Source organism: Agelaius phoeniceus, chromosome 1 (genome assembly GCF_051311805.1).
Source record: "Agelaius phoeniceus isolate bAgePho1 chromosome 1, bAgePho1.hap1, whole genome shotgun sequence".
Taxonomy (NCBI): Eukaryota; Metazoa; Chordata; class Aves; order Passeriformes; family Icteridae; genus Agelaius; species Agelaius phoeniceus.
In genome coordinates, this window is record NC_135265.1 from 112,373,778 (window position 1) to 112,386,791 (window position 13,014).

At 41.4% G+C, this 13,014-nt stretch overlaps 1 long non-coding RNA gene across 1 annotated transcript; it reads left to right on the plus strand.

The window, feature by feature from the left end:
- The first annotated feature begins 6,837 nt into the window (after positions 1-6,837).
- Positions 6,838-12,044, plus strand: LOC129117342 (uncharacterized). Its single transcript, XR_008533831.2, has 4 exons — positions 6,838-6,910; positions 7,526-7,613; positions 10,950-11,163; positions 11,566-12,044. It is a non-coding gene; the product is annotated as an uncharacterized LOC129117342 (long non-coding RNA).
- Positions 12,045-13,014: the final 970 nt, after the last annotated feature.

Below are 13,014 nucleotides of genomic sequence, written 5' to 3' on the forward strand. Positions count from 1 at the left end.
ATCCTACAGACGGGCACGTGAAGAGCTGCAGTGCTATCGGTACCTTGGCCCTCGGCCTTCACCACATGCCCAGCTCTGCCAGTGTGGAGAGCTGCTTTGATTGACTGGCTTCCTAGAGAAGAGCATCAAGCCAGGACTTCTGCAAAAGACAGGCACAGTTCCTCCCCTCCCTTTAGGGGTAGGAGCTGGATTAGAGTGGGGAAGATTTGGAACAGCAGAAATTGTCCTTACAGGAGAAGGAGGAAACTAACAGAGCCTTGCATCTCAGGTCAGCTTGTCTCTACGTTTCCCCCACCCTTCTTGTGAACAATAAGTCCATTTGCTATCTTCTTTTCCTTCCTTCCCCTTCTCTCCCTGCAATACTTGGCCTGGGAACAGGGTGAAGGGGGTTTTTTGTAGTAGTACCCACAGCAAGCAGGAGGGTGGAGGCCATTCGTAGCCTTGGCCAGGGAAGGGCTTGGAGGAGGCTGCTTACAGCCACCAGCTTTCCAGTCGGGAAGGAATGGAGTGAGGAGTGTCTCTGCCACACAGCAAAATAGAAGAGCAGTTTAATAAGCACTGGAAAGCCAAGGGAGTGTTTTAGGGCTGTGTGATTGGCCAAGCTGGAATCTTTGTCGGGGAATTGCTAGATCGAGTGCTGGGCAGGCCTTAGGTGCAGGCTCTGCAACAACTGCTTATCAGATTGGGGTCAATTTTTGCTCTGGGAAGATGTCTTCTAATGCAAGAATTTAAAATGTTGCAATAGTATGTTCAAAGATTCTCAGATCTGCTGCAGTGTGGTGCCACATACTTGAATAAAACAGTGAGCTGCATCTTGTTGATGCAGCCTTTTGTGCCTAAAAGCAAAGAAGATGCTCCTCATTGCTTCCTAAGAACTGAGAGAGACAAAGCTGAATGCTCTGGGAAGCTTAACAAGAACCTGAGGAGACACAAAGGCTGCCTTTTCAGAAAGGAGCAAGATAGAGAGAATAAGCAGATTTGGCCCCAGGCAATTTATATTTGTTTCTCTTCCCTTCTGCCTTGTGCAAATATTACCCTGCTCTCTAAATTTTGGTGTTTCTGCCCTTGCCTTGCAGACCTGTGGAGTGGGAAGTCAAGCAGGCAGCCCAAAGGCACCACAGCCAGAAGAGAAACAGGGGGAGGATGTGGAAATAATTGGAAATCCCTGGGTTCCAGAAAGTCAGCGGAGAACATGCCAGCACCCTTAAGCTAAGGAGGGACCTGGGAGAGGGTGCAGTTTGCATGTTTGGAAGGAGAGAGGGAAGTGCGTGTTAATAAGGCAGTGTGAAGGTCTGTGAACTGCAGGAGAGGCATTCGAGGTGGGAACCACACCCTGTCTCTAATTCCCTCATCCAATCTGGCTGCAGCAGGAGCCCACACAGAAAAGCTCTTTCAGTCCCTTACAGTCAGTCGTCTCTGCAAATGGCTAAAATGCGAAGCATGGGTGGTGTGTGTGTGTGTGTGTGTGTGCTGTGTTTTGTGTCAGCTTATAAAGCTTTGAAGTTGAAAACTTGTTTTTAAAATAAATTTCCTCATGTTGTGAAGAACAAGCAGCAAATTTGCTACCTGAAACAGCCCTCATATCAGTTAAATTATCAAATGCAAATGGCTTATTGGAGTAATTCAGGGAAAAAAACAAAACTACTTCTTAAGAAACAGGCTATACATTTAAAAGATTTATATTCTTCTCACTCAGGAACAGTGTGCAAACAATATGGATGCTCCCAGCTCTGCTGGCTGCCATGGTTTTTATCACACTCTGACAGTGTGACAGGCTGAGCTGAAGAGTTTTAACTTGTTCTGCAGGACACTTGGCTGGAGCAAGGAAACTCCTCCATAGCCCAAGACTTAAACAGGTTATTTCATGTGTCAGTTCAGCCAGTGCAGAGGAAGTGAAAATCACCCTCAAATGCCCCTTTTTGGAAAGTCCTCTGGAAGACAGGGAACTTCCCAACTTTAGAGTACTGCCAGAACATCCTATTTCAGCAGACTCTTCCAGAATAAATGCTTTGTTAGACTGTGCATTTCCTTGGGACACTCATCTGGGAAAAATTAGGATAATTTCTTTAATCAGGCATTGTGGCTGGGGCAGGGAGAATCGGGGAGCCACATGACCTCTCTCTCATATGTCTGTCCTTTGTGGCTGTGTAGGACTGGGGGGAATCCATCCTCTACTAATGTGCCACTGCAGGCTTAGACAGCCCAATGAACCATTCTGTTTGCCCTCAGGCTCCTCCAACTTGAAATCAAGCAACAGAGCCACTTTCCTGCATGGAAGCTGCTCAGCAGGAGAAACAGGGAAGAGGTAGCAGCTGCTTAGAGCTCTCCCCTTTTGCATCCAAGCTGCTTGCTGGCCCTGAGGTGCAGGGAGGGGGAAAGGGTGATGGGAGGCAGCTGGGGAATGTGATGCCCTCTATATCCTTCCTGTAGTGACAAGCCTTATTCAAACACTTCAGTTTGAAAAGCTCAGAGTGCAGCTCCAGGAGAATGCTTTCAATTCATAATCAAATATGGGGCAATAACAGATGGATAAAACAAACAAATGTGGGGGAGGATGAGGTACATTCTCAAACACTCTGGAGTGTGTTCTGGGAAGAAGACACCCACTTTCTACATGTTTTTTTCTCATTCAGGGTAATCTATGGGGTGAGTGAACTTTGGTACCTTCTTCACTGTGCTCAGAAAAATTGCTGGAAGATGCACCTCTTTTTTTTTTTATTTTGTGTGTGTGTAAAACAGTTCTCATGTCCTTGCAGGCTTTGAAGCTCTTCCTACCCCTGCTGTATTACTCCTCTCCTTCTTACATGAGGAAACTGAGCAAGTAGCTTGTCTTTCTGATCAGCACTAATCCTCCCCTGTCACTTTGCCAGCAGATGCAGCCTGCTGAGTGGAGCCCTGGCACAGCAACCCCTACGTGCATTAGTGCTCCGCGGGCTTCATTGTGTTACACTCCTCATGATCCCTGCTCTGCAAGCTCTGCAAGAGGCTCTTCTGTCCACTGGTGCTCTGGGCTCCCACTGCATGTGCAGCCAACTCCATTGTTCTGTTGGTGATGATAATACATGGGCTTTTACAGCTAAGAAAGCTTCCATGCAAGCTGGGGGGCTTCTCAAGGCACAGCAGGTCAGTCACCAGAAAAACAGCAGAATGCTAGAGGAGTCTGTAATGATTTATCATCTCAATGTGCTTGAGTTCCTATGGCTCAGGACTGCATATGAGATTTAAAACCTGCAGCAGACGTGCAGACGTGGGGACATTGGTAGTAAGTGAAGGTCCTGACAAAATGGTGTAAGGTGAACTTTCTCAGTTCAATCTTGTTAATCAGTACAGGGTTACTGAGCAGACAGGGAGGATCTCTGCAGCTGGCAGGCCTGTGCAATAGTAGCTACAAGTGAAGCATGTCAGCATCTTGGAAATCAAGTTTTTAACTTCATGGGTTAATGGCACATAGATTATAATAGCAGAATTTCCCTCCTATTGTCTGTAGCAAGAGATCTCTCACCTTTAATTTGTTTTCAAATGTGATCCATTTCTGCCACCTGTCAGCCAGCCACAGATACAATGTCATACCTGTAGTGAGGTAAAGGACAGAACCAAGTAGTCAGTTTGAGGAAAGGGTAATATACATTTCAAATCAGCAGCAGTTTAATTCTAGAAACAATGACAAAATGCTTTTAATTTTTGATCTCGAGTTCAGTTTTGGAGCCTTGTTTTGAAAACAGAACATTCTCTTGGCATGCCTCTACTGATTTCTTAAATGTGCCAGTGGAGGAAACATCATGCTCCTGTCTTCAGCTTCTTTGTAATAAGATCCAGTTAAACAACTAAAGATATTAAAAATTCATTAGAGCATTTCAATGGTGTGGTGAATGAGACCTGTTGTTTATCAAAGCATTTCCAGCCAAATAAAATGCCTTTTTTTTTTTTAATCATATAGGGGAAGACATTTGTTCAGAGTGCTTTGTATAAAATTGATTTTGTATTTATATGGAAATCATTTTACACTTCTTTAATGAAGCAGTAGGTAAAGTTAGGTAATAGGGCAGATCCGTGAGAACATCTCAGCTTCAACTGCCAAATTCCCCTTTAGGTCAAACAGCACAGGTGAATTACATCACAGTACTTGGGCGGTACTCAGCAATAAAAGAAGTTAATTGCAAATGCTTCATTAATTGTCTTCCTCATGAAGGGTTTTTAGGGTACCTTAAGGTTTGCAAGTGAAAATACGGTGAACCAAATTCTGCTCTGAACTCCTAATGGTGTCTCAGAAAGGAGATCTTGGGTTACCCACATGAACTATCAGCCCCCAAATTATTGTGATACTTACTTCTGACACTGCTAGATACTAGAAACATAGGAGCCTTTGGGCAAATCGAAATTGTATTGTCAAGGCAAATTTGCTACAAGAAAATAGCTTGTCAGGTCTCATTTTGAGAATGCTAAATTGTGTTCTGTATAGATTTCTGGAGCAGCATCAGGTTAACTGATATTTAATTTCTGTTCAGCTGCATTGACTGTGACCAAATCAAGAGCCAAATAGCTGATGCAGTTTCTTATCACCCAGAAACTTGAACAAGTTCTTCAAAAGCTGTTATCATGGAAATAGCTCTATTCAATGTGATTTCAGTTCTACCTCTCAGTGTGGTTACTGAGAATGCTAGCTGGAGATCTGAAGTTAACCACAATGTCCCAGTACAATAAAAGTTGAGCCAATGCATTAGATCTGCATGACCTTTCACAGGAATCTAGATTGAAGGTGACAGCAAACTTGACAATTGAGTTAAGACTCATGTTGGTGAGGAAAAATTGTATGAGGCTTGCTGCAGTTCCCATCAATCTAAACACAGTGGGGTCTGGTATTTTTGTTTGAAGGATTCTGTTATTCTTTTAAAACTATTTGAAAGGGTAATGGACATTTATGCTTGGAAGACTAGGTCCCTATTTGAATTTATGAGATTTCAGTACTTTAAGCTTTAAATTAGTATTTAAAATGTATGCTTATCTTATGATATAAAATCCGTGGTTAAGCTTAGGACATAATGTTTCTCCAGATGTTTACATACATGAGCCAAACTGAGAAAAAGATTGTCAAATAATTTAATATCCAGCTCTGGAGAAAAACTTGCTTGAAATCTCTTCTGAACTGTGAATCATTAAAAAGAGTAATCTTAAGTGCACAGTATTTTTCAATGGAAGTCTGAAAAGACTTCATAGTCTTAAAAGGGCATATTTTATATACACACATTAAAGATGTACTTTTAAGCCTCCAAATAAAGATATATAAAGGATACTACTTTCAATACTGTGATTTATCATGAACAGAACATGCTCAGTTCTATGCATTTTTCTCTTGCATTTAGAAATTTATTCTTGTCAGAAGTACAGAAGCTTCCAAAGCTTCCTTTTCTTGTAAAGATGTGCCTGATCTTATCTTCTATAAAAAGCTCTATTTTGGCTAACACTCTATTTACATAGGAATGCAAGCATAATTAAATGCTGACAGCAAGAGGTCTGTTTGGGTGAAATCTGAATGAATATCTTATAGTGATGTGGTTAACAAACCTTATAAAAATAAAAAGGAGAAGCTGCACCCTCACACGCTGGGCAGTGTTAGTAGAGGGTGTCCTGGAGTGGAGGTATGTAAACAACAAGGTGGCAGTGTTAGGTTTGTGGTGTTGACAGCAGCATAAACAGCATAAAGAAGCCTTCTAAACAAAATCTCCAGCTGATCAGTGGAGCCGACCCACCACAGGCCTCCCGAGCTGCCGAGGAGGCGAGGTGCATGGCTAGAGGTGCCTGTGTGCTTGCACCAGCAGGGAAGCTGTGCTGTGAGGGACTGCTCAGCCATGGGGCTGGGAACAGGTGTGACCCCAAGTGGACATGGAAGCTTTAGAGGGCTGGCACATCACAGAGCTTCAGCAGCACCAGGTCTTCTGCTGCCCCAAATTCCAGAAAAGGAAGAAGTAGCCCCACTAAAAGTTAATTTAGCAAACTACTAGGCTTTCTCTGTCAGGGAAAAAAACAGAGTGAGTGAAATCCTAACCCCCTTAAATCCATAAGGATGTTACAGCTGATTTCAGATAGTGGTAAAACATTAACCTATCCCTTTTCCGAAGTCTCTCTAGCCCAAGCTACCTGTGTGGTTTTTAAGGGCACAGAAAGGAATCAATACTCTATCCATCTTTCTCCTTTTCTAAATTGTCCATTTGTCTGCCTATTCTGTTGGAGTCAAAACCCAGTGTGTGTTGGAATCACCCATGGATGCTGAAAAGCAGTGCAGTATCGGTGATATTTTCCTGATGTCCAGGAGGAATGATGAGGAGAACTCCATCTTATCAGAAGGCTAATTAATGACTCTATTATACTATATAATTCTATACTATATTACACTATATTACACTGAATCTAACCTGAATCTGCACAAGCACCCAACTCAACTCAGCTGCCCAGAATCTCATGACTGTCTGCTGACCGACAGTCTGCACACGCGCTTGGCCCTGATAGGCCAAGGAAACAAAACACCATCACTCTGGGTAAACAATCTCCACATTGCATTCTACTTCGGCACAACACAGGAGCAGCAAATGAGATATGAATTGTTCTGATCATTCTTTTCTCTGCTTCTCTCACTGCTTCTCTCAGGTTCAGAGAATGTGAATCTCACAGTGTGACATGAAGGAAGTACTGATTTGCACAGTGTTGTGGCTCTTGCTAAGAATGGACAGTGAGCCAAGGTATCTTCTTTTTTATGTCACAGGCCATGAAAAGTGGTGCTAAGTGAGATATGAACTGGCCTGAACAGATGCAGCTGGTGTGTTTGACTGTGATAAGTGGTGGAAAAGCATGCCATATCTTCCCTTAGGAATGTGTTTATTGGTTGAAATGTTTCATCTGATACCATTTTTTACTGGTAAGTTTAAATAGGGAATACATGCATACTTGTACCAAATACATAAATAGGTGGTTATAGTTGGGTTTGCTCTCATTAATGCAGTTATTCACTGTTGCCAATGTTTTAAAATGTATCTGTATAAACTTGGGCATTTAGATCCATATTTCAGTTTACAAAGAAGTGGTCTTATTTTCCAAAGCACTGAGAGACTACGAGACTTCATGAAGAATAATTGCATGAGCATCAAGTGAAGTTTTGACATGATTGCATGTAGATAGATGTGATCACAGTTGTTCATGTAGAAATCAGATCCATTCCAGATTCCATTCTAGAAGATGTATAGGTACATTCATTCAGTGCTAATGTCCTGTGTCTCACCAGCTTGTTAGTAAGTGCCATCTGGTTTAAAATCAGAAGAAGAAACTGTTTTTGGAAGATTCCTAGGTTATGGTATTTCAAATTTCTTTGTAGCTGCAATTAAACCTACTAAATAGTCAAGTATTTAATAGCATATTTTGTAGCACTACCTTTATTTGGCTTGTAGTGTAGTTGATTAAATTTAGAAGACTATACAGGCTTGTCCTTTCTTTTTAGTTGACTGATGGAAGTAATTTGTCACTGTTTCCATCACAGGCCACATGATTAGGATCAGAGTCAAGAACACAACTGTGCAGATCTCAACCACTGGGACCATTGCTGTGCACTGAGATAACCAAAAAAGGTAGAGACTGAAAGAAGACAGTGTGATTTGAAATTAATCAAGATGTAACAACTCCCTTCTGTAGGCTGTGGTTGGGAATTCTCAGCTGAGCTGAGTGTTCCAATGGCTGATTCACAACTGCTGGCCTGTTCCTTCTCTGACCTAACGCTGTGCTCTTCTCACAGCTGCTGAGCTGCTGATAAATCCTCTGAAGTCTAAAACCTTGGGTTGCCTGAGGTTAAGGGAGCCCTGACAGTCTGCACCAGCTGAAGATCAGTTCCTGGGTATCTGAACCCTACAGGGAGTGTTTTTTTTCCAGTGAGCAAGATGTTTGAGGGAACTGCAGGGACTGTGATCTGAGAATACTGGGGGGAAACAACAGCCAAGATCCAAATAATAGTTCCTTTGGTAGCAGCTAACACATTTCCTGACTCCAGTGTTGTCCATGTAACTTGAAAAGAATTCTGAATGAGTCTGTGGCAGAATAAACTAGTTAATGAGATCATGGGAGAGGGCTTTTTTTTCCTTGATGACCAACCGTTGTCTTGTCTGGTGGTAATAAATACACGACAACCACAACTAATGGAAGAGCTTATAATTGCCAACAATACTGGATCCAAGGCTTTCTTTTCCATGGGCCAGTGCAGTACATGGGCCACACTGTAGTTCAGAGGAAGAGCAGACAGGCTGAAAGCAAAATATAGATTTCCCCTTCCAGCGTGGGCTTTTGCAACACTTCTGAAAAAAAAAACCCAAAAAACCCCAACTCCCCATAGAGTATTTATTTCAGTTAATCTTTAGAGACCAGTTACACAACTCAGGAAAAGTATGTGAAGTAAAAGGTAGGATGCTTTCCATAAGGATGACTGGGCTGGGTAGGAAGATCTGCTTCTGATTAACATGCCAAGAAGGTACTGAGGTTGAAAGAGAATTTTACTAGACTCTTTTAAAGGAAACTGTTTAGAAAAATACCATGTACTGACCTTTGAGAAAGATCTCCAGAATCAGTGTTTCCTTCCAGTTCACTCTGAGGTCTCTACCTTTCTTCTCTGTCATGCACTCAATAGGAATAGTAATAATACCAATACTTTCTGTGCTGCAACACTCTCTACTTCAAAGCACTTCACAAACACTGGACTAGATTCAGTCTGGTCTTCTATGGATATAAACTTTCTGTTGAAACCCTGGCTCTGTTATAGTGAATGGCAAATTTCCCACTGCCTTCAGCGAGGCTGAGATTTCACTCACTCCTTGTCAAAGAATTTGGGCAAAGCAAACCTTCTGAAAGAAATGAACGTGATAGCTGAAAGGAGATGAAACCTCTCTTCATTTCAGGGAACACATAAATTCTCAAAATGGAGGACAGGCACCTCCAGACTGTTAGGGGAGTGACAAAGGGAAGAAAGCCTAACCAATTATTCATCTCACAGTGTCTCTTTTCTCCTAAGTCAAGCATTAGGACAGTTCTCTGGTTTTGTTGGGCACTTGAATTTGTAAGTCTCTGGTATTTATATAGATATGACTAAACAGCTGCTTGACTTACTAGCTTGCTTATAGCTTACTGACTTCTTGATAGCCTTAGTTTTCCAGTTTTCCGGTACTTTTGCTTATCATTGTCACTTGCAGTTGTTCATATCAGAACAGTAGGGCTTTATGCCTCTTTACACAGAGGCAGACCAGGCAGTAGTCAGATCCTTGCTCACATGCAGGCTCAAATGTGTTTTACTTTTTAACACTTAAAACACTGCCAATGTCTTGAATATTTTTAGTCCTTTTTGCCACATTACTCAGTGAAGACAGCCTTTAAAGTCTTTTTGGGCCAAAGGAGATACTGTATGTTTTCAGAAGTATATTTAGAGGTTGTAAAATGTTAAGTGTTTATTTTGTATGAGTAAACATTGCTTTTATAGTTTTGTGATCCCAAAGAAATTACTAGCCATATTCAAGGCTGAAGAGGAGACATAGCACGGAATATCAAAACTGAAGAGTGAGGAAGATATTAAGAAATAAAAATGCTTTAAAAACTAGTTGAAACATTGAGTGATGGCAGCCAGCTATATTTGCTCCTTCAGATCAGGGCTCTCAACCTGAAATCTTTATTTGGGGTAGACTTTGTATGATGTTGCCATCTGCCTTTGCTTTTGAATGATCCTACTGAGCATTTCTACCCTCCTGGGGTAAATAAACCCCATCTGTCCAACAGTGTCTGTTACCTGAGCTGCTCTCATTTTCAGTTGGTACATTCTGAATATGCCAAAGAGCAGTCCTGACATCTTGGCCTTGTTTTTCTTTCTGCTCTTCCATGTGTGTATCTTATTACATGGAAGTATGCTGAGAGGTCGTTTGCCATGTAAAAATGTGATGAAAATTGAAGGAAGACTTCGGATTTTGGCCACAGTTCTTCTACATTTTTTTTCCTATGTATAAGTCTTTACAGCACAGCCAGAAGAGAATGTGGAAACAGCTGAAAAGTAAGTTGCTCTTCTCCTCCTTAGGTCTAAAGTCATAATTTCTCTGCGTATTTTGGAAAAGCTGCTTTCCAAATATGAGCTTCACAGCGTTACTGTGGCCTTGTATTTGCATTCTGTGCCTCATCACTAGGAGCAGCTGAACTAGTTTAAATTCTCAAAAGCAATGAGAAATTCACTAGAGACAATAAATCATAGACATCATGAACTTCTGACTAGTGTGAAGTCATTCAGAAATATATTTCCCACCAGATCTCTGCAGTCTGTGGTATTCCCATCAGGTGATTAATCCTGTGTCAGGGTGCAAAAGGAGACAAGGAAATACAACAGATAAGGAATACAACACTGATTATGCTTCCAGACTCTTTGGGTGATAGAAACAGACTGCAATCAGTTGCAATGCCTTGCATGTATGCCTTTTAAAAATTTTAAATTATGACTCAAGTGATAAAGTGCTCTGAAGTTTAGATATGTGAGTGCATGTAGGGGTCTGTAGGTGTAAAGAATAAAAAATAAAACCACTGCATTATCTTTCCTGACTAGCTGAAAATACATATTTTTTGGGAAGTTTTAAGGTTTTCAGTTTTTATTTTTTTCCCCTTTGGGCTGGGACAGCAGTCCCTGTAGTGTAAGAGCAACAAACAATATTTGAAATTGTCTGTTACAGTGATTACTGTCATTATTGGCCTCTGAGTGTGCTTGCTCTCATAGGAAAACTTGGCAGCACTGGATGTTACCAGATGCTTGAAGTTTGAGTAAAAGTGGAGAGGACCACAGGTGTATAAACCCAGGAGAAAGAACAACTCAGTGAACAGGAATTATGATCAAATACAAGAAAGAAGAGTAGGTTGGTGGTGTTTGAGTGAAAAATGCAATTTTTCTATTGCAGAGCTTGAAGAGATTTTTGACTGAAATCAGGGATTTAAAAGAAAAGAGCGGATGCCCTTTAACACTTTCTCCCTGAAGAACTCTAAATGTTGTGGTGATTGCTGTTTGACCTGACTGGCACTGTCTGAATGGGAAGGCATGGGAATAATATTTGGAGCTGTTCATAGGGATTCTGATTGAAATACTGCATGCCTCATAGAAGCAAGGAATGGAAGGTGAGTAGCTTTTGGCTTCAGTCCTTATCCTTTCTTGAACAGTTAAAAGGAAGAGAGTGCCATGTAATCAGAACTGAAATTTCATTAAAGACATGGAACAGATTGTGTGGCTCTCATTTACACCTGCACAAATTTGGATTTGGTCCATGAAGCCCAACTAACTGGTGGAACTGAGCCTGGCGTCTCATACGTGCGTGGTCCCTGGCTCTGGCAGCAGTGGCGGGTGAGCTGCTATCAGGAAATGGGGAATGTGTTTCTGTCCTCAGATCTGTGTGCTAAGTGCTAGGCCTGGCCTGACAGATGTTAAAGTGCCTCTGAGTAAGCAGGGAAATTATATACAAAAGTTTCCTATTACGGCTGGAATAAACAATTTCTTAACTTTTGTGTATGCTTGTCTTTCAGAGAGGCACTGTGCTCTGACTCTGTAAGAACATTGATTAATTGCCTCAGTTCCTCTGGATCCCAGCACCTCTGGAACCTGTGGGAAATTCCTTTTCATACTACTACACTGACTTCTCAAAAAAAGTTTAAGTGCTTCATAAGCATAAATTAATTCAGCCAAACAGCATTTCTGTGATGTGGGAAAACCTGTGATGCCTACCTGACACCACTTACTTGACTTGCTTAATATTACAAACTGAATCAGTGATGTAGATAAGAACCAAACTCGGGATCCCTTCTTCTGACCTCCTTGCTTCATGCAGTGAATACAGACATGGCAAACTCACAATATTCAACAAGTGGCTGGATTGTGACTAGTGCACCTTTGCATGATAGCGCAAAAGCAATTCCTTTTATGAATTCCTCCTCCCACTTCAAAAACTACCTTTTTGAGAGGAGAACACTCTAAAAATCTCACTCTTAAAAATGTAGCACTGAACCATTTCTGCCCTTAATTTTTTACCCTGTATAACTGTGAGTGGCTTTACTTAACATTCACAATCCAGTTTCTTACTTAGGTGGCTGAGTTAGCTGACTGGCCTTTGGATTTGGTTCCCTCTGGAGTCAACAGACAGGTGTGTATCTAGGAGGTTCTTCCAAAGCATGATTCAGAGCAAAAGTCCAAGTCAGGTGGTCAGATTTGAGTGAGTGCCTAAAGCCTTGACAAACTCATATTCCTGATTGCAAAAGGCGGGGCTGGGATTCATCTGACAACACAGTATAAAAGAAGTGAAATATGCCTGACAGAGAAAGACCAAGAGGTGATTATGTCTGTGCTAGGTTTGTGCATCTATGAGGGCTCTAAGCAATAGGAACAAATGTACAGTGGAGACATCTATGTTACAGGCAAATGTCTAGCTGGATTTGCAGTACTGAGCAAAACTCAGAAACTACACATTAGTTTTTGAAGGCTGATTAAAATTGCCGGTTTTGCATTAATGATTGGACAACCTGTTGTCATTTGCCCTCTCCCTTACATAAAAACTTCTGCCAGACATTAATTTTCCACTCAGGGAGGCTAAATGCATGTGAACATTATCTTGAATATCTTAAGACAAGACAATGACATTTCTCTGTACAAGTTCAAACATGACTCTCCTATGTTGCAAAGAACTGTCAAATTGAATAACAGGTAGAGTGAAAGCACTTCTTTCCCAAACTATTCAAATGAGCATCACCTTAAATAAACAGAACCTGGCTAAGGGTTACATGAAAGATTTGTCATAGCAAGAAGTAATATTTGAATGATACTATCTCTTAATTTATTCATTATTTAAAGTTACTCTTTTAAATAGACCTAGAGCAGCCTTTCCCAGGTAACCCCTGAGATAAAGTTATCAGTCTCTGTCTCTCATCTTCACTGCATCCTGCTGTAAATAATGCCTTTGCACATGGTATCTCCTAGCAGTG